The sequence below is a fragment of the Syngnathoides biaculeatus genome, chromosome 12, assembly GCF_019802595.1.
Source record: "Syngnathoides biaculeatus isolate LvHL_M chromosome 12, ASM1980259v1, whole genome shotgun sequence".
NCBI lineage: Eukaryota > Metazoa > Chordata > Actinopteri > Syngnathiformes > Syngnathidae > Syngnathoides > Syngnathoides biaculeatus.
In genome coordinates this window covers 24283343-24306314 of record NC_084651.1, presented here as the reverse complement: position 1 = coordinate 24306314, position 22972 = coordinate 24283343, and the positions used below count along the sequence as shown (strand labels likewise).

The 22972-nt window shown below is 43.3% G+C and overlaps 1 long non-coding RNA gene across 3 annotated transcripts in view; it reads right to left on the bottom strand.

Annotated features, from left to right (window-relative positions):
- Positions 1–5508: 5508 nt before the first annotated feature.
- Positions 5509–22972, bottom strand: part of LOC133510029 (uncharacterized) — a 38221-nt gene continuing 20757 nt past the window's right edge. For 2 of the 3 annotated variants that reach the window (XR_009797496.1, XR_009797498.1), the window contains 2 exons: positions 9217–9364; positions 5509–9137 (listed from right to left, as the gene is read on the bottom strand). This is a non-coding gene — a long non-coding RNA (uncharacterized LOC133510029). Of the gene's footprint in view, positions 9138–9216; positions 9365–18471; positions 18583–22972 lie in introns of all 3 variants that reach the window. The other variant, XR_009797497.1, reaches the window with a different exon arrangement.

Sequence of the window (22972 nt, the reverse complement as noted above, 5' to 3'; positions counted from 1 at the left end):
GAATGTGAACGTGAATGTTTGTTTGTTTCTCTATGCCCTGCGACTGGCTGGCAACCATTTCACACTGTACCTCGCCTCCCGCTCTAAAATAGCTGGGATTGGCTCCACCACTTTCAGGATTCTTGTGAGCATAAGCAGCTCATAAAATGGATGGAAAGCGTTGGCCTCACAGTTCTGAGGTTTCGGGTGCAATACCGGGCCCACCAGTGTGGAGTTTGCATGTTCTCCCCGTGCCTGCGTGGGTTTTCTCTGGGCACTCCAGTTTCCTCTCATCCCAAAAACATGCAACATTAGTTGGAGACTCTAAATTGTCCATAGGTGTTATTATGAGTGCGGCTGTTTGTCTCGATATTCCCTGCGATTGGCTGACAACCAGTTCAGGGTGTACCCCACCTCCTGCCCATTTACAGCTGGGATAGGCTCCAGCATTCCCCACGACCTTTGTGAGGATAAGCGGCTAAGAAAATGGATGGATGGATGGATGGATGGATGGATGAATTCAGTTTGTGTCACGTCCCATCAGAAACGAGAGTAGGACCAAAATGCAGGAACTCGGAAGACGCAAGGTAGTTCAAGAAGAGACACGTTTATTGTGTGCAGAGGTCGGCGATCGAACAGGCAGTCCGGTGCAGCAGCGGTAGTTGTGACGTCGGGCGAAGAGAACGGATGAGTGGGCAGGCAGTAGTCGGTACACGGGGAAACAATCAACGCAGGCAGAAGGATCAAGGAGTCAGGCTTGCAAGGTTGGTCAGAGAATGGACGAAGGTCGGTACACACAGGGTCAATCAGGAGTACGAGAGTGCTGGAACGGGACATAAAGCTCAACGAACTGGCGGAGGACCAGTCGTCACCGGGTCCTATATATACGGGGGATGATGAGGCCGCATGAGGCACAGGTGTGTGCCTCCCAATCAGCGCAGCCGCACAGCTCGTGCTGAAGCGGCAGGATCATGACAGTACCCCCCCCCCCCAAAAGGCACGGCTCCCAGATGTGCCTAAATGAAAAAAAACAGACACTAATTAACACAGGCAGGGGTGGGCGGAAGGGGGTCCGGAGGAGGGCACGCCCCCCCCCCCGAACCCCAGACTGGTGGCCATCCAGGCCACCAAACACGATGCGTCCGGGTGGACAGGTCAGGAGGACGACCCGGACGCCAAGCACCAGGGTCCCCACGGGCTGATTCGGGCGGACGACCTCTGTGAGGAACAAAACTGCGAAGCAGGAACCAGATAGAGGCAGGCCACTGCTCCGGACGAGAACCTCCCACGCCGTCGTTGCACGACGACCAGGGATTGGTCGCCAACGAGGCCAGGTCCTGAAGCGGCTGGGCAAACTCAGGAGCGAAGAAGATGATGGAGAGAAGGACCAGAGCCTTGACCGCCACCCCGAAGTCTCTCCAGCTCCTGGGTGGCTCCACAGAACTCCCCAGCTCCTGCTGGACAGGGACGTGAGAAGACGGCGGCACCAGTACCGCCCCCTCCTGGACAGCAACGTGAGAAGGCGGCGCCAGTACCGCCCCCTCCTGGACAGCAACGTGAGAAGGCGGCGCCAGTACCGCCCCCTCCTGGACAGTAACTTGAGAAGGCGGTGCCAGTACCGCCCCCTCCTGGACAGCAACGTGAGAAGGCGGCGCCAGTACCGCCCCCTCCTGGACAGCAACTTGAGAAGGCGGCGCCAGTACCGCCCCCTCATGGACAGCAACTTGAGAAGGCGGCGCCAGTACCGCCCCCTCCTGGACAGGATCGTGAGAAGGCAGCGACCCCGTCGCCGCCTCCTGGACAGGAACGTGAGAAGGCAGCAGCAGCATCACCAACTCCACCTCCTCCTGGACGGGAGCGTGAGGCGGCTGGGGAACTGTCGCCACCTCCTGGACAGGAACGTGAGGGCGTGCCGGTCGCTGACAGAGCAGGAACGGGGAGCGACCGTGGGCCGGTCGCCACTGCCACTCCAGAGCACGGACGAGAGGCGGCTGTGGAGACGTCGCCACCTCCTGGACAGCAACGTGAGGCGGCATCGGGTCGGTCCCCACTGCCACGTGAGCTTGCAGAGCATCCGTTGAAACTGCAACGTGAGCGTGGCGCGGTGGCGAATCCGTTTCCAGGGCAACGTGAACCTGAGTAGGCGGAGAGTCAGTCGAAACTGACACGTGGGCGTGTCTCGGGAGCGGGTCAGTTCCAACTGCCGCGTGAGCTCTGCTCGGAACCGCCAACACTGCGACATGCACTTGAGGTGGCGAGTCTGTTCCCACTGTGGCGTGAACTTGGCAAGGGGGCGGGTCGGTTTCCACGGCAACGTGAACCTGAGTCAGCAGTGAGTCCGTCGCCGTTGCGACGTCAGCGTAGCTCGGTTGGTTCGCCAATCCTTGCCGGACCTGGGCCGTGAGAGCCGCCAATTCCGCGCTCTGCCTCTCTAACTGCGCCCGCATTTCATGACAGAACGCCTCGTGGTTTGACGGCTCCTCCTCCCTCTGGGCTGGAAGCTTCGCCACCAGCTGCGGGTCTGCCGGTCTCACCGTTGCCGGCGAGGAGTGGGAGGACGGTGTCTTCGTTGCCCCGCAGCGAGAAACACCAGGAAGCGCCCGGCCGGGGCATCTCCTCTGGCCGCCACGCGGAGGTCCTGGGTAGATGGCTAAGCGGGTTCCCTCGTACCGATAGGTGCACTTGGATCTACCGGGCGAAGTCGCTCGGGTGCTGGCAACGCGGGAAGGCGGGGCAAACTGACTGGGATCAAAAGCCGGGCAAAGAGACTCAAAATCAAAGTCGTCGGAGTCGTACTCAGGCAGCCCGGCATACAAATCACGTCCTCCTCATATTCCGAAAAGTCAGAGTCCAGAAGAATATGAGGAGCCGGACGGGTCGTGTTCGGTACGTATTCATACCTCACTGGCGGAGCGTAAGACACGGAATCGGAGGACATCAGGGAGCCTACCCGGATCGGACAGGCTTGGTCCTTCGCCAGACGGACTACCTTGCGTCGGTCCCGGCGACGCCGGGTCTTTACTGCTGGGTCCTGTGATGGCCAGTTCGTTCTGTCACATCCCATCAGAAACGAGAGTAGGTCCCAAATGCAGGAACTCGGAAGACGCAAGGTAGTTCAAGAAGAGACACGTTTATTGTGTGCAGAGGTCGGGGATCAAACAGGCAGTCCGGTGCAGCAGCGGTAGTTGTGACGTCGGGCGAAGAGAACGGATGAGTGGGCAGGCAGTAGTCGGTACACGGGGAAACAATCAACGCAGGCAGAAGGATCAAGGAGTCAGGCTTGCAAGGTTGGTCGGAGAACGGACGAAGGTCGGTACACACAGGGTCAATCAGGAGTACGAGAGTGCTGGAACGGGACATAAAGCTCAACGAACTGGCGGAGGACCAGTTGTCACCGGGTCCTATATATACGGGGAATGATCAGGCCGCATGAGGCACAGGTGTGTGCCTCCCAATCAGCGCAGCCACACAGCTCGTGCTGAAGCGGCAGGATCATGACAGTTTGCAATATTGAACCAATTAATAGGAGTCATCATGTCACAATGTAAATGCATTATAGAAAAAAGAAAAAACAAATAAACAACTTACTTAAACAATAGTTTGTCTGACTTCGGATGATCTCTAGACAAAACAGATTCTGAACGTGTCTGTTCATACAAAAGAAAAATTCTAACAATACTATTGAGAAATATGATCATGTATTGAACATCAGTGCTGTACTTACCTCATCTAGGTTTTTGTAACAATAAAAGAAATGGAAAAAAATAGTCTCTGCATTTGTCTACTAATAAGTGCTGTGTGTTTTATTTATTTATTTATTTTGAGGAAAATGACACCTCATACATTTTTATGTTATGAGGTACAAAAGAATAGGCATGATTCTCCTACAAACCCAAGCTAACACACACACACACACAGACACACATGCACACGCACAAAGACACAAGGACAGACACAGCTCAAACACATACATCAACCAAGACTGTAAATTTCATATCTTCTGGTTTTACCTCTGTACTAAACAGCTTTTGTCTATCCACCTTAGATCCAGCCAAACAAACAATATATTACCTCTCTTCTGAGGCTTTGGTACCATCCACTGAGGTCTATTTAAGCAAACCTCCAATGTGAGATCCAGGATGGAATTTGAGACTGATAGAAAAAGATCTAACAAGTAGAAAGGGAAGCCGTCATGAGGACAATGCTTCAGCATGATTGCAGTGTGTGGATTTCCTTTGGAATAGTTTTGATTTATTGTACAATGGGTGATGGAAATTTTGCCCAACTCTGCTTTGGTGCGAGTTGTAAGTGAGGTGAAGCATACAAAGTTAGATGTTGGAAAAGTCTATGCATGTACATTCCGATGAAACTCTTCCTCTTGTCAAGGAAGGTAATAAGGTTAGTTTGCTTCACTCTGTCTACTCTACTTGTGCAATTTCCACAGTTTGCAATCCTGCTTTGTGGAATATCAAAACAGCATTTTTGCTGAAATGCTGTCTTCTTAGCCGTTGCTGAATTTTACATCCAGCCATCCTCACATACCCTCCCTAAATACAGATTATACAGATTTGCCTGTCAAGGCTGCACTACTGCCACAAGACAAGTTGGCAACATTTGTCTGATTTAACTTTAAAAACACTTTCAAACCTGCTACATTACATTACGGAAGAAGATTGTGAAGGTCAGGACAAGATCACATACAGGAGAAGCACATCCCAGAAACAATGCAGCATACAGATGACATGTAGCCCATGTTTTTGATTGTGAAGACCAAGTTTCCTTCCTGCTGGACATTTTTTGTTCTGAGAGTGCATACCCTGTCCACTGGCAGAGTAGGATGGGTGAAGGGGGTTGTCACATTTGAAATGATAAATAGAATCTTCTTGCAATAAGGGAGTGTCATTGAAGTCTTTGTTTGCCCCTCAATAGCTCAGAGGTGTCTCTGAAGTTGAGGGCCAACACAGAATAGAAATGACCATGTAACCTATTTGGAGGTCACTTAATGATGGAAGATGTATTCATATATTTCTTCCAATGGATTAGTTGGTGAAATATTCTTCCCTTTGAAAACCAAGGTTGTGTATTCTTTTTTGTTTTGTTCTTTTTGTTTAGTTTTTTTCTCCAGCCATCCCTTTGCATGGAAGTGTGTTTTGTTCTCATAAACTGGGCTTTGCTACTATACAGTTACTGTTCTCTATCTTTCTAGTATTTAATTTTGCAACAAGTTCAGCTATATCAAATGTAATGGACCTAATTAGCGCAGATATGTCAGATAATGCCCTTCTAACTTCCAAGTACATATGTCCAATGCACCTGTATGAGCATGGCTTGTATTTGAGAACAGGTCCATCCCCAGGGTGGCATGGTTTGTCCAGACATGTAGCAACAAATTTGCCTGATACATTTTTTTTTATCTGTATTAAACACTGTCACACACCACACCTCCAATGATCATGACACCCCCCCACCCCCAATGACCTGCATCCCATTGTCCCCACCGCCTCTACCAACCGCCGCCTCTGCCCATCACAGACCCATTTCCCCAGGTTTTCAAGGCTCATCCTGGCTGGACCCCCTGGTTGGACTCACAGCAGGATTCCATCCAGCCCGTCAAAGAAGTAATTCACACTCTGACTCATTTGAGTTATTTACTCTATTACCACCCTGGCTGGCCCACTCCCCATTGCTACCCACTGAGACTGGGAGCTCTGGATGGTACCTCGGCTTTTTAGTAGGACTGGCAATGCCCTCCAACTCCCCTGCTCTTTGCTGTCTTTCACCACATTATAATGGTTCTGATGGGCGTTGCCACCTCAATTTTGCAGCTGACATAGATTGTGGATGGTCGGGGATAGGATGAATGCGGGGATCGGACAGTTTTCTTTGAGTGGAGAGGTGTGGATGGCACACCAATGTGTGTGTATGAGTAAGCCTGAATGTGTGTCGATGTTTTGCAGATCTCCATTGGTTCCCTCCTGTAAGTCATTATCACACCCAAAGCCTGTGCTTCTCTCAGATGACTTGATAGATTTATATGAGTCTGTCTCGGGATCTGTGAAAAAGGCATAGTCCAGTGAAGAGATGAGAGCGAGGAGTGTGCTACCATCCCCTCAAAATAAGAAGGGGATGACAAAGTCACACCTTAATAAAAGATGTTCTTTTTTGGGGGTAGAGAAGAGGAATGACACTCCACATACATCACACAATAGGTACGAGTATCTCTTCCATTGTAAAAATGAAATAGTATTTTCATCAAAGATTCTCTTCAGCTCATATGGAAGGGTAAAAAAGAGGAATTTGGCTTCTTTATCTAATTTCAATCATAAATCATCTTCATTCACATATTTCTATTCACTTTTTTTCTTCCTGTGAATAATTTACTTTTAATTAGTTTGCTTCCATACATTGTCTTCAGGGACTCACAGGGCTCAGAAACAAAAGCATAGAGGTTGCTGGTGTTTTGAGGTGCTTATACTAACAAGATTTAGGCCACAGGATTTTGAGTCACAGTGCTCAGATGAACAACTTGGGTGGTATTGATTCTTTCTTTCAAAGATAGTTGAATCTTAATTTGGAGTCCCTAACAATACATCAGGTAATAGAGTGGTTATTTTGACTTATGAGTTTAATTTTGTCCATGACCAACCGAGAATTTAAATTTTCCTTGTTATAATTGCAAAATCAGTTATCCCCTTTGAAATGAGCTGAAAGGGTATTAATCCATTCAGCTTCCAAAAAAAGGCCAACATTTTTTGTTAGATTTTTAATAAAGGAAAAATATACTGTATTATAAAACATAGATATAAATAGTAGCCCATAAAAGAGAATGTAAAAAGTAAGTAAGTTTCTTTTGGCTTGTGCCGCTCATATTTCTTTGGCACAGTTTTTATGCCGAATGCCCTTCCATTCCCTTCCTGACGCAACCCCTCTTGGGGACTAGAGATCCAAGTGAGATACAAACTAATGTCCCCTGGTTTACTAAATCAATGCTCTAAGGAGTAAATAGATTTATGAGCATAAAAAAAGGAATAAGTCACTCACAATCACATGTATTGAATTGAAGTGCCTTTAAAGGAAGTGGCCTATAGGGCGATATCTGGGGATTTCCGTAAACGTAGCAAAATATTGTACTAAGTTTTCCGTGTCCATGGTGACGCTGAAAGATGTCGCTGATCACTGACCTCAAAACAAGAAAGTGTAAATGGACCAGTAAAAGAGACTTACTGGAACTACAGTATTTCCCATTTGTAGTCCGTGATTAGTTGTTATATATAGATTGGTGACTTTGCATGGCATACCCAAGGTCATTAGAATTATGTCATTAGATGGTGCAAATGTAGTGGAAGTGCGCATGTATGTCGCCATAACAAAATAAATATACTGTACTGATTGCAGGATGTCTATTATCAGCAAGACAAAAACATACACTAAACCCATCCATAGAATAATTCCATATCTTAATTTGTTGTACACTTACAAGCGTCAACTTTATAGTCATGCCCTCAGTATACAGTTTCTAGTATTAAAAGAGAGTGAGATCTCACAAGTGGCAGAGAATTCGCAACATTACAAAAGTAATGTCATGTTTGAACTTACAATAGAAGGGCACTGACTTCTAAAATAAACAATTGTCAAATTTACAAAAAAAAATATTCAAATTGGCAGCTGCAGAGCATTGGCCTCACAGTTTTGAGGACCGGGGTTCAAATACTGCCCCCCTGTGTGGAGTTTGTATGTTCTCCCCGTGCCTGTGTGGGTTTTTCCCGGGCACTGCAGTTTCCTCCCACATCCCAAAAACATGCATTAATTGAAGACTCTAAATTGCTCCTAAGTATGATTGTGAATACCACTATTGTGTGTCTCCATCCGTCCTGCAATTGGCTTGCAACCAAGTCAGGGTGTTACACCGCTCCTGCCGGATGTCAGGTGGGATAGGTTGAAGCACTCCCGTGACCCTCGTAAGGATAAGCGGCTCAGAAAATGGATGGATGGGATTATTCAAATGTGTGTGTGTGTCAGGGTGTTACAATTGCTGTTTTCCATCTTGACTCCCTAACTCTCCTTGGTTGAAATGCAGCAGCAGGTGTTGATGCTGCCTTCATTCAAAGTGTCGGTCACACCATTTAAAAAGTGAGGACACACTTGGCTATTTTGCGTGTGTTGAGGTTTCAGCTTTGCATGCACTATTTGACATTTCATATTGCCTCACAGCAATTTTTGTTTCTTGCATATTTTTTCTCTGTTAGTGATGAATGCTGATGTTCACAGTTTAGATGTTGCCACCAACTTGACTCATGCATAAGCCAAGTGTAGTTTTCATAAAATGTGGTTAAAATCACACAAAATCCATCACTTCGGGATTGATTTTCTAAGATCCTAAAAAGCGGGCGGCAAATTGCGCAATTGTACAGACTGTGTCAGATGTTAGAGGAGATGTTGTGTGTGTGTACTATTAGGATTGTGATGTTTTACTATGATCCCAACTAGCAGATGCTAAATTGTGTGTTCACTAACTCTAACAATTTGTGTGTACTGGTGAAGCTTTATGTACCTCGGATTATTTTCACTATTGAAAATTTGGGTGAGCGTTCCAACTGCAAAATGAAATTTGAAATGAAGGAATTGGAAATATTAGTTGGAGAGACAGCTTGACTTAAATTTGACTAAGTCAGCAACATTTCAAGATCGATGATACATTGCTTATATATACTGAACAAAAATATGAACATGACACTTTTGTTTTTGCTGCCATTTTTCGTGAGCTGGACTCCAAGATCTAAAATGTGTTGTACATACTGTACACAATGGGCCATTTCCCTCAAATATTAGATTAGACACCATGATTATTGCACAGGTGTGCTTTAGCATGGCCACTATAAAATGTGCAGTTTTATCCCAAGACAACGCCATAGATGTTGCAAGTTCTGAGGGAGTGTGCAATTGCCATACTGACTGTAGGAACGTACACCAGAGCTGTTCTCCATGAATCAGACGTTCATTTCTCTACTATAAGCTGTCTCCAAAAGTGTTTCACACAGTTTGGCAGTACATCCAATCAACCTCACAACCACAGACCACGGATGACCACACCAGCCCAGGACCTCTACATCCACCATGTTCAGCTCCCAGATCATCTCAAACATTCACCCAGACAGCAGCTGCAAAAAAAAAAAAAAATCAGTTTGCGTACCTAAAGCATTTATAAAAAAAAAACCGTCAGAAACTGTCTCAGGGAACCTCATCTGTATGCTTGTTTCGTTCTTCGGGGTGCCGACCTGACTGCAGTTCATCACTGTAACCGACTTGAGTGGGCGACTGCTCACATTTGATGGCGTCAGGCACGTTGGAGAGGTGTTCTCTTCACGGATGAATCCCGGTTTTCACTCTTCAGGGCAGATGGCAGAAAGCATATGTGGCATCATGTGGATGAGTGGTTTGCTGATAGCAACGTTGTGGATCGATTGGCCCATGGTAGCAATGAGGTTATGGTATGGGCAGGTGTGTGTTATGAGCAACAAACACATGTGCATTTTATTGATGGCATTTTGAATGCACAGAGATACCGTGATGAGGTTCTGAGGCTTATTGTTATGTTATTCATCCACGACCATCACCTCATGTTGTAGTATGAGGTTGCAAGGATCTGTACAAAATTCCTGAAAGGTAAAAACATCCCATTTCTTGCATGGCCTGCAGACTCTACAGAGCATGTTTGAGATGCTCTGGTCCACCGTATATTACTGCGTGTTTCAGTTCCAGGAACTTCGCACAGCCATTGAAGCAGAGTAGACCAACATTCCACAGGGCACAATCGACAAACTGATCAACACTATGTGACAAGTGTTGCACTGCATGAGGAAAACGTTGGTCACACTAGATATTGACTGGTTTTCTGAACCCCCAGGCCCGCACAATAGAGAAAACCTGCATAATTTAGAGTTCAAAGTTACCTTTTATTGTGGCAAGCCTCAGGCTCACCTGTGCAATAATCATGTTGTCTAATCAGGTAAATATCAATTCAAAATTGGCAAAATAAAAAATAAAAATCAGTCTTTGGTTGAGTCTTTCCTGATCTGCTTTGAATGTTTGTTCTGCATGCTGTTCATCAAACTGGTCTTTGAAGTGCAGCATGAGCAGAGATGGGGAAACTCTGACCACACTGCAAGCAGTGGGCCAATCCTGTTTTATATGGGCAAAAAAACACTATTACTAGTAAAGAGGCTGCACAAATTGTGAACAAATGTATCAATCAAGGCATCAGCACCTCATTCACGCCACCATTTTTCAGTAAGTTATCATTTCAATTAAATTGCCAGAAAATGACAATGTTGCCACTTGCCACAGGCAATCAAGTTGTGTGCTGCTGTAGTTACAATGCGATTGTGTGAGGAAGAGCCCACATACTGTATCTCGTCTGATAGCTTTACATATACATTAAATATAACTAGATCCGCTTGTTGTGTGATTTTTCTAACTCTACATTGATTTCAATCTGATTCAGCAATGTTTTGTCATAATTATCTAAATGTTTTGCCTTTCATTTCATTTTCCACATATTTTGTTCTGTTTCAAAATGTCTTACTTTACATTACTTTGTACACGATGATGTGTGCATATACTGTATGTGTACAGTATATTTAAGTTATTTCTGCACTAGATTGTTCTCCCCTTCTCCAGGCAGTCACAGGAAGAATCATGTGCTGATTTTGCTGTATGTTCATTCATTTTCCAGACTGATTATCCTCACATGGGTTGCAGGTGTGCTGGATCATATCGCAGCTGACTCTGGGCGAGAGGAAAGGTAGACCCTGAACTGTAAATCGGAGTACGCTGAGAACACCCACGCAGGCATGGGAAGAACAGAAAAGGCCGGATCTGAACCCGGGTCCTCAGAATTGCGAGGCAGATGTGCTAACCAGTTGTTAACCGTGTCCCTGGCTTTGCTGTTGTTGCTGTTAATTGTTATCCATTGTATTTTTCTCATTTTTGCCAGAGATCTATCTCAATAAAGCGTCTTAACCTGAGTTCTATCGGAATTACAAACAAACTAGGTTATTCTTATCAAAAATCAGGATTGTTTGTTACATTTGATTGTAAATGATGACTGGCTGACATCAGTGCGATGTATGTTTGCTGAATTTTCCAAACTGATTGTATGGTAATAAAACATTTGTCATTGAAATCTTTTTGAAATCTGTAAAATCTTTTTTTCTATTCTTTATGCTTCACAAATGTGTGTGTGTGTGGGTGTGGTACCTCAAGCGTCCCTAAGCCTTCAACCAGTGTCAAAAGTACAGACCTGGAAGAGTAGCTTTGGTGTGTGCAATGAAAACACACACACACACGCACATGCACGCACGCACACGCACACACGCACACACAGGCATACATACATATACTCATGCAGACGGAAATACAGGACTGCTGTTGACTGACGCTTTAATATAAATACTTTTACTCTCACTCTGGCCTAGTGATACTGTACGCAATCTGGCACTTCTGTAAATAATAATCACAAGCACAGAAGAAGAGCATTGGCATGCATTTACATTATGGAATGATATGACACAAATTCAAACACACACACATTCACACAGCGATACTGTAAGCTATTGAGTCAGACAAGTCAAAGCGTTTCAAAGTTAGTATGTGTGTCTGTGACTGTGTGTGTAATAATCCATTGGTTCTGTTCTGTGCTGATTCCAGGCACTAAGCCCTGCCACAATTATTCAAATCCAGGCTTTTAGTTGCAGCACACCTCTCTCCATGGGCCTATGAGCCGGTAATCTTGCCTTTGGCCCTGCATATCAAATGGCCTTAACTCCCATAAGGAATGCATATGAAGAGGAGCCACTAGTGGTTTAATCCGCCCTGTTTAAGTTGCTGAAACGTACACCTGTCACGGCGTCTCGCACCGAAGCTTGTGGCTACTGATAGCTGGGATGTAATTCCAAAGGCGTGTAGCTTTTTAGTCATTTTTAAAAAGTATTATCACACTGTTTAGAGTGAGAGGTGTGGGGGGTGTTGAAGACCTCCCTCCTGTCCTGAATTGATGTCATCTTTTCTTCGTACTTTTTAATAGTTGCTTTCTCCCAGCTCTGGCTGCACCCTTTCAACATTACTCTTGCATTTACTGGCTTGCATCCCTTTCTATTCAGCATTTTATCGGCTTGCTGGAATCATTTCTGTTTAATATTGTAATAGTTAAAATATATTAAGAATAGAATGGATGAATCACTGTAGGTTCAAGTTCAAGCTTGTTCAGTTTCTTTTACAGCCTCCGTTTCACTTAATTTTCTTCATCTAAACCACTCAGGTTCACTTGGGTCATATGTGCGCGCTGGTGTAACTTCAGCACATACACAGTGAAAGTTGAGGAGGTTTTGTATATTGCCAAGTGCAGTGTGAAAAGGCCTTTAGCCTTCACAAATGCATTAATATCAAGTGACAAATTGTGACTAGAGCCAATTTCAGAATGTTATTTAAGTGGAAAGTAGTTACTAGGGGCATTGTGGGACAATATGGCGAGAGGGGTGTGTCAAGCCAGGGGTTAAGACAATGCGGCTATCTGATTGGCTATTATTGTTTGTGTGATTAACAGGTCGGAAAGGTCCATTACTTATACTGAAAAGTAGCAGATAATGTGTTTTCCCTATGGTTTTGGCCCGTGTTTGATGCCACTGGCCTATACTCGTTGAGTTTTGGTATTATTCGTGGTATTTATAACTTAATCAATATGTAGGGTCATCCCGATCTGTAAACTTGTTGGAAATAACTTCAAAAAAGGACAAAAAGATGCCTTATGTCTATCGCAGGCGTGTCAAATGTATGGCCGGCGGTCCGGAACCGGCCACCAGAGGGTGCAGTCTGGCCCCAGGATAAACATTACATCATAATGTACATTTTTACATTTAAAAAAAATCTACAGTTCCTCAGTTCCTCTGTCTTAGTCAGAGTAGGCAACATGTCACACTCCACTGCCACATAACTAACAGCATATAGCAGCAACACGGCTTCTGGGTCCGTATTTGGCATTTTGGCCTATCCTTGGAACTTCATCTGCTTTTAATTTGGCCCTGACACCCTCATCATTGAAATGTCTTTGTCAAAAAAGAGAAAAGTGTATTCTGAGTGTCAGATTTTCCAAGAAAGATTTACCTCTTCCTATTTGTTCACGCAGGTGGATGGGAAACCTCTGGGCCTTGTATATACGCAGGAAGTTTCGCTGCTCAAAGAATATAATCTTTGGCGCCTGTCATGGTCCTACCGGCCCAGGCCTGGCTGGGCGACCACGACGGCGCTGATTGGGAGGCGCACATCTGCGCCTCATCCTTGTAGATTAACCCCTGTATTTATAGGACCCAGGGGACAACTGGTCTTCGCCAGATTGTCGCAACTCATGTCCCGTTTCTGGACTCCCGTATTCTTGATCGTGAACCCTAGTGTACCGACCTGCGCCTGTCCTCGGACCAACCCCATAAGCGTCCTGACTACCGCTGCTCCACATGACCTGATCCCCAACTTTGGACCGAATAAACACTTTTCCCAAACTGCCTCTGCATCTCCGGAGTCCTGCATTTGGGTCCTCCTCCGTACCGATGGGTCGTGACAGCGCTATCATGAGACTCACCATAATGAAAAATACAAGTTTATAAGGAGAACTAAGAAGAAAGATTATAAATGAAATGTTGGTGGGTTTAAGGAAACAGCAGTCTTTTTTCACCCAGAGCCAAGAGAACAGTGATGCCAGAGTGAAAACCAGTTACGTAATTGCTTGAAAAATAGCATTACCATCAAAGCCGTACTGTGAGGGGGAGTTCGTTAAAACTTGCTTGCTGAAGGCAGCAGAAATTGTGTGTCCTGAGAAGCGACAAGGTTTTGCAAATATTAGCCTGATGAGAAATACTTTAGCGGAGAGGATTTTGGAAGTATCAACATATTTTGACAACCAAATGAAGCGCAAAGTGCGGCCATTTGTGGCATTTTCTGTAGCAATGAGAGCATTGATAATCAAGTGTCGCTCAACTGGCCACATTCATTCATGGGGTTGATTAGACCTTGACTGTCACAACAGAGTTTGTTGATTTGGTCGCCATGACCGACAACACAACAGCCAAGAACATTTTCAGCGCTAACGGTGGCGTGTTGTACCAAGCCAGAGTCTGTCACAGAGTGGCTACAACAGGTGCGCCATCAACTGTCAGGAAAAAGACAGGTCTTGGGAAAAATTTTGGAGAGAAAGTACAAGACACAAATGGGGGGAGTGACTTTTGGATATTTCACTGTATTTTGTATCAGCACTGTGCTGCAAATCATTGAAAATGGACCACATCATGGAGGTTGTTGTCCGAAATGTTAATATCATCAGAGCAAGCGGTCTGAATCATCGTCAGGTTGACAGCCTTCTCAGTGACAGTAACATTACCCATGGCTTGCCATACCAGACTGCAGTAAGATGATTAAGCCAAGGTACTGTGCTGAAGCACGTCTTTGATCTACAGTATGTGAAGAAATCAGACATTTCATGGAAAAAAAAAGGTAAAGCTGTTAAGGAATTACAGTGTCCACAATAGCTCTAGGACCTAGCATCTATATCATATATTATTGAGCACCTGAATAATCGAAACAAATTGTTGCAAGAACACAAAAAAAATGTCATGCAGCATAATGACATAATACGTCCATTCAAGTTAAAGCTGACATTATAGACGGTGCAGATGGCAAGTGGTGATCCTGCTCATGTTCCCTGTACAGCAAGTGTTAATCCTGACCTGAGAAAGTACAAAGACTAGTTTGCAGGATTACTTTGGGATCTTGAGAAACTATTTCAGGTCTTTAGCAAACTCGAGAAAGAATTTGTAGTTTTTCGCTCACCATTCACAGTCAGGGCTTCTGATGTGCCCGTCAACATGCAACTTGAAATAATTGATTTCCAATGTGATGGAGAATTGAGGGACAAATTTGCACCTCCGGGCTTGGACGTATTTTATAAGTATCCCCTGCAAGCCTATCCTAAATGTACGGCACTGGCTGCGAAAATGCTGTCCATGTTTGTGACTACCTACCTTTGTGAGCAAGTTTTCTTGATTAGTGTGCAATTCAGTGTTAGTTAACAGACATACTACAAAAGCGTTTGGTTAAGTTGAATATCATTTGTCCATGCTATACATGTTATATATGTCCATCCATCCATTTTCTTAGCCGCTTATCCTCACAAGGGTCGTGGGAGTGCTGGAGCCTATCCCAACTGTCAACGGGCAGGATGTGGGGTGCACCCTGAACTGGTTGCGAGCCAATCGCAGAGTACATAGAAACAAACAGGCGCTCTCACAATCACACCTGGGGCAATTTAGAGTCTCCAATTAATGTTGCATGTTTTTGGGATGTGGAAGGAAACCAGAGTGCCCTGAGGAAACCCATGCGGGCACGGAGAGGACATGCAAACTCCACACAGGTGGGTACAGGATTGAACCCGGGACCTCAGAACTGTGAGGCTAACACTTTCCAACTAAGCCACCTTGCCGCTATTGTGTATGTTTTTTTTTTTTTAATTTACATTTTATGTTATATTTTATGCATTTACAACGCATGTAGCAAATATACTTTGTTACTTTTCTGTTTAAATTACAACTTGATATTTTAAATGTGTGAAGTGAATTTGTGTGTTCAGAATTACTTCCCAGATGTGGAAAATAGTTTAAATATTTTTTGTATTTTGATGTTTGTTTTGTTAACATTACCGTGACCATCGTGAGGATAAGCGGATAAGAAAAAGATGGATGAATTTGTCAACATCCAGGCTTGTGATCACTGTGATCAGTTGTAATGCACAACGCACTCAAATAAATATTAAACTTGGGCATAGTGTAGATATTTTTCTCAACAAGTCTTACAATATATATATATATTTTGCACTTAAACAAAGGAATAAAATATTTATTGTCACTTCTATGTAATTGTGCTATGGGTTTGCTGGTCTGGTTACCTTGACATCAGATCAGACCGTATGCGGCCCCCAGACCAAAATGAGTTTGACACCCCTGGTCTATCGAGATTCTGGACATGATTTAAGCAAAACATTATCTCCTCCACAAGGAACCCAATATGCATTATAAGTAATAGTGGACGGCAAACACAAATGCCTACACACTTGCAAGCAAACCCTCTGCAGTAGGGACAGTGATCAGCTCATAAGACAGCTGTACAGCAGCCTCAGGTATGACAGATACTCCAAACCACTTACTCAGGGGACCGCTATGCGCTAGACATCTGTCGACACGTGCACATTTTTGGGCCAACAACAAGCTTTTGTTTTGATCTGGGCATGTGAAGCTTTGACTAGGGTTTTCCTACTCTCACATGCACTGATTGGAGCATGTGGTGCCCAAAGTAAGGAGAGACCTCACACAAGCTAAGTGCAAACACACCAACACATACATATACAGTACAACCACACACACACACAAACTCTCCCTTTCATGCTCCTAGAGCTCATCAGCTGGCATCTGTGAGGCGCAACGACCACATGCTGCCAGGTTGTCTGAGCCTGGACTTTCACCCAAACAGGGACACAGCCAGTGGGCAAATGTTCTACCAGTGGCCCAGGAATGAAATTAGGCCTGCAGAGATTTAGTCCCACAAGTGTGTCTTTTTGTGTGTGTACATTTAGTGACTATGTTGGCATGAATGTCTTTGCCATATGGTTATTTGGTCAGTCACGGACCACACACAATATTATAAGAAGTTTAAAACTAAGAAATGTATTTACACACATTTACAGCAACGATCAGAAGACACACAAATACTGTCAACTGGTTTGTCTTGTGGATGTCTTCGTTGGCCTCATGCCAACTCACTTCACATAACCACATTTGGTCCACACACGCACATAGGGAGACACACACGCATGCACGCGCACGCGCTCACTGGCTAATATATTCATCCTTCCATTTCCTCATCCTCAGTACTGGTGAGGAGGAACCCATCCTAGCTGAATTTAGGCGAAATACAGGGTACATTCTGAACTTGGTGCCAGCTAATTGCAGGGCAAATATAGACAAGGAACCATGCACAATCACCTTCACAAATGAAACTGTTTTACCTATGTGGGAGGAGGCTGGAGTATTGTATAGTATAAAACCCTGCAAGTGTTTAAATTTTACGCGTGAAGGCCCGTGTAGAAATGTACTGAATCAGATTATTTATTTCACATTTTGCAGACCCTATCAACAAAACATGGGACAAATATTTGAAAACTATTTACAACACTAGAAGTATTATGAAATGTCATCTTTTTAAATCCTATGCTTGTTTCCGATGTGACTAGATTGCAGTTATAAGAGTGTAAGTGTAGAGAGAATGTAGACTGTATCTAAAAACACAGATGCAAGCTGGCTACGACTTTGACACTCCACATTACCACACATGCTGTTCATTTTGTCCACGTTCTTACGTAATTCACAAAAGTGTAATGTGTCATTCGTTCTGCTATGTGATCTATGGCCACCCAATGTTCTCTGCCACCTGCTTGGTGTTTGGGGTCTTAATGCAACTGTGTGGGTGATGCTGGACAAGCTAAGAGAAAAACAGGCTTCTCTCATCAGGTGTCAAATAAGTAAATTAGGTGGGGGAGTTCTGCTAGAGGCAGCATTGTCACATAGTCTTTATTGATATTTTTCTCTTTCTTATAAGTTACTTTCACCAACTTCTTGTTTGCATTGCTTTCTTTATTGAGATTTTTTTTTCTTAAAAGTTACTTCCTCCAAATTCTTATTCATATTCCAAGCAGTGGATTTTTCCCCTCTGCTTCAATTGTCCTGTACAAGGATTGTAACGCATTTACTATCACATTATTAATTCAATTGCGATCTGATATTTTTATCAACGTGTTTGTCAGGTGATGTTATGTCATGTAAAAAAGCCCACTGAATTTTTGTTAAGTGCCATAAGTAAGCTCATTGTTTTGGCAGTGGGAGTAAGTTGAAAGTCATTCCTTAGTTCATGTATACTTACAAGTTGCAATAGTATGCTTGCATTTACAATCATTAAATGGTAATAGAAAATACACATTTTACAATTAAGAGTTTTTAGCTAGCTTATTAGTTAAGTTTTCTTTACCTACTAGTAGTACAATTGTAACAAGGCCCTTTGGTGAGAAAGCTAACAGTGTGCAGTTGTTTTTTGAACAATAGAAATACACTGATCACCTTTGTACAGACAAGGGTGTGAATTTTGGTTTTGAGATCAAATGATAGTAACCATTTTCGATTTATAAAGTATTAATTGGACACTCTAAATCGCCCATAGGTGTGATTGTGAGTGCGACTGTTTGTCTCGGTGTGCCCTGTGATTGGCTGTGAACCAGTTTCAGTGTGTACCCCGCCTCCTGCCCGTTGACGGCTGGGATAGGCTCCAGCACTCCCTGTGACCCTTGTGAGGATAAGCGGCAAAGGAAAGTGGATGGATGGATTTATAGAGTAAATCTGCATTTACCTGGTAGTTTTGTATCCCTTCAATCATTCTGGATAACGTGTGTCACTTATGTGGTTTGAGGCTCCATTTACATGATATTCCCGGCACCTATGGCAACCTTGTTTCAGGCTCCTGTGAACAGAATGGGATGGATGTAAGATAATGTAGGAGGGAGTGGCATCTGCAAATGTTTCAAGCTGTGAATGCCATCGATCCCTGCTAAAAAGTTTAAACTGTCAAAAAACGTGCAGAAGTCACGGTGCGGATGAGAAACCTCGTCGGCCATACTAAAACATGGTGCACACAGCTCGTCCCAGTCTGCATGTACAGTGTTACCATAATTAAATTAACATTATGGTTGAGCCCTTGCATAATAACTGAACATTCAAATGGCTGGATAGTCTCTCTTCCCAAGGATAAATGTCTCTATGATTAGAGGAGGAATGCACGCTGATCGAGAGATAATAGGCCAACCGAGGGATTCCACATGCTAAATAACATGAAAAATCTCATGCACTCTGTTCGAAGAAAAGCCAAGGCCATATCGATTTTTAGCTGTATCATATCCCTAAGTCTTTTCATTTTCCTTGCTCCATGGCTGTGAAATGGCTTCCATGTCCATCAACACTGTTTTGAGGAATCATCCCCGTATTAATGGGCCTGTTCATCTATCTATCGATCTATCGATCTATCTATCTATCTATCTATCATCTATCTATCTATCTATCTATCATCTATCTATCTATCTATCTATCTATCTATCTATTATCTATCTATCTATCTATCTATCTATCTATCTATCTATCTATATCTATCTATCTATCTATCTATCTATCTATCTATCTATCTATCTATCTATCTCTATCTATCTATCTATCTATCTATCTATCTATCTATCTATCTATCTATCTATCTATCTATCTATCTATCTATCTATCTATCTATCTATCTATCTATCTATCTATCTACAATAGCAAACAGTTCTATGCATCTGCTTGTTCTCAACCCAGTTAGTGAACCAGTAGGGTTTTTTTATTTCAAACCTCCTCCAGAACTGTCACAACACACACTCAAACACACACCCAGTGCCACACTTCTCTGTCTATACTATTATCCATTTTTCACGTACAATTGCTCTGTTATGGTAATCGTGGAAGTCTCACCATGGGTTGATTACTCACAGCTGACTTCAGAAGATTCTCTCTTCCACACTCCTGTCGTTTCCCTGCTGGCTCTTAATGCACTATTAACCCATTCCTACTTATTAATTCCTTCCCAGTCATTGCAAGCACTCCACGCCATGATATCTGTCATCATTCCATGCCCATTAGCTCCATGGTCAACAGTTTTTCCTAGTACACTCCCACCCACCCTTTTTAACAGTCCTGTTTCATGAAGCGCAATTGTCAAGTTGGGTCTTGGTGCAAAAGATTTTTAGGTTACTGTACAATCATTATATACATATTATTACCTTTGTCTGGACAGTTGATAAATAAGATGTATTTTTGCCCAGCCAAATAAAATAATATCAACATTTGTAAATTCTCAAATAGCGATGTGGGTGGTTGGGTTGGGTCAGTCAGTGGGGCATGTAGGTTTAGGCCTTTATAAAATAGTTTTGTCTGAGCACTTTGCTATGCTAGCAATCCTCGTGGAGCACTCTTGGATTAAAAACAGAAATATTGCTCACATTGAATCTTGGCAGTCAGTTTTGGAACTGATGCATATGTCAAGGCCTGCGGTTTTGGACCATCCCAAGATGTGTGGAGGAACGCCGAATTACACAAAGCCCCTCAGCTCTCCAGGCTCAACCACACATCGGCTTAGGTTTCCTTGATACCACATTAAAGGGCAGCGGTAGCTCTAAGTGTGGTCGTTTTGAGGGAACTTTTATGGATCTTTCTTCAGGCTGCTTACACAACATTCCGCAGGTGTCAATCAATCAAAAGCAGTTATTAATCTATGTTTTTCATTTAAATATTATGTGTCAGAAGCACACTTGACCATGAATGGCCTAGCAGTGCCAAAAAAAATGAAAAGCGTCATTTTAAAGACAGCTGTCTCAGAAAATGATCTCAGATAAAAATAAAAATACCAGCTGTAGCCCAACGTCTAATTGTGTGTTAAACTAAGAAAACACAATGAGCTATGTCTCAAATACCGCTGCTGTTTGACCACATGAAATAAAACTCCAGAATTTTTGGGTAAAACCTCTTCATGTATAGCATGTCTTCCTTTAAGTAGGTTTAAATTTGTAACTAACATCAAATCATAATAATTATCATAAATACGTAATGGCCATGTAACAAAGGACTTTTACAAAACCAAATTGCTGCACTTAAGGGATCCACATGGGCAGTATATTACAGTTTGTGATTTGGATGCATATATACAATTTTAATAAAATCACAATTTTAGGGAAAACGAGGACATCGACTAATTGGTTCACCACAAGGATCTTGTGTTTACTAGTCGGGCGATTGCTCACTTTGATGACGATTGACCTTGCACATTTCCGCAAATTTATTTAAAAAAATGACAAACATCCTTGGATTGGTACTTGAGGAAACTTAATGTTAATGTTAGTTTTGAATTTATAATTTATAGATTGTATTAGGCGGCACGGTGGTCAGCTGGTAAAGCGTTAGCCTCACAGTTCTGAGGTCCTAGATTCAATCCTGAACTCGCCTGTGTGGAGTTCGCATGTTCTCCCTATGCCTGCGTGGGTTTCCTCCAGGAACTCCAGTTTCCCCCCACTCCCAAACATGCAACAATAATTGGATACTCTAAATTGCCACTAGGTGTGATTGTGAGTGCGGCTGTTTGTGTATATGTGCCCTGCGATTTGCTGGCAACCAGTTCAGGGTTTCCCCCACCTCCAGGACTCCCCGCGACCCTTGTGAGGATAAGCGGTAAATAAAATGGATGGATGGATGTTATGATAAAAAAAAAAGATATTTCCTCAAATCTTTATGTGTTTTGGACAAAGGTTTTATTGTGATAACAATATACAGTGAAGAAAATAAATATTTTAACACCCTACTATATTGCAAGTTCTCATTTTCATCGTAGGTGCATGTCCAATGTGAGAGATAAGCAAAAAAGAAAAATCCAGAAATCACAACGTATGATTTTTTTAACGATTTATTTTTGTGATACAGCTGCAAATAAGTATTTGAACACCTGTCTGAACACACTGAAAAGGGGCTACGGAGAAATTGACAAGCAGCTTGGTGCAAAAAGGTCCACTGTTGGAGCAATTAATAGAAAATGGAAGAAGCTAAATATGACGGTCAATCTCAATCGGAATGGAGCCCCATGCAAGACCTTGTGTGGTCTCAATGATCCTTAGAAAGGTGAGGAATCAGCCCAGGACTACACAACAGGACTTGGTCAATGACCTCAAAAGAGCTGGGACCACCGTTTCCAAGGTGAGTGTTGGTAATACACTAAGACATCATGGTTTGAAATCATGCATGTCACAGAAGGTTGAAGGTTGAAACATGTATAGAGGAATCCCAACCAGCAGTCACTGTCAGGTGGACACATGTGAGATGTTGGGCTTTAAGGGTAAAAAGAGTAACTGTGGTCCACTGTGTTTATACAGTGGGCCCTTAATTACACCGGGTTATATGTGAGCCCATGGGTTCTCTAGGGTTAAACTATTATTTAATCTTAATAAAAAGTACATAAGTCATGAATTTTATTTGGTTTAGAAATTAATTAAAAGGAATTATTTGTATAATATAGTGACTCACTTGTTCTAAGCAGGAAAGACGCCAGTGTCCAAATACTTTTATCTACCACTAAACAAAGTGTTTTAGTTGCATGTTTAGTTGAAGATGATTGCCAGTAGCCATTTGGATGACTGAGCAGAAGCTGTTACCAATTGTATTTCAGTTGATTGCTATTTCCTGTATTAGGATGAGACATTGTCATTTCTGACATAAATTCCATTCAATATGTAATCCCTTCTGTCCTCTCCTTCCTTTCTTTCCAGTGTTCTAACCTGTGCAATACTATCCCTGGCTGTTTGGCATTTACACCAATTTGCTATCCACAAATTCACTCATAACTGAGGCCTCTTATTGCATTAGCAATTCACTGTTGCACTGTATAAGTCATAGCCTACCTGGTCTGCCTGCACCCTTTGCTGTTGCAGAAATGAACCTGCAATTACTGAACCTGGTCTGGAAACTGTCAAGCATGACTGCAGTGCTATGGAGTTATTGCAATTACAATTCAGGTAATTGATCTGCCATGGGTGAAGATGTTAAATGCTGTGCCTGGGCCTCCATGTTGCCAGTCGCATTCCATTTCTTTCCTTTTCCCATTATTTATAGTATGTTGTGTAAAATGCCTCACTTTACACACTCCTTTCTTGCTGTCTTGCTGTTTTGATAGGATGGCCCCGTTTCAGCTTAATTAGCCTACTCTGTACAGTAGTGTTTAAAATAATAACAGTCCAATGTGACTAACCAGATTAATGAATATTTTCAGTATATTTTTTACTTCTACATGT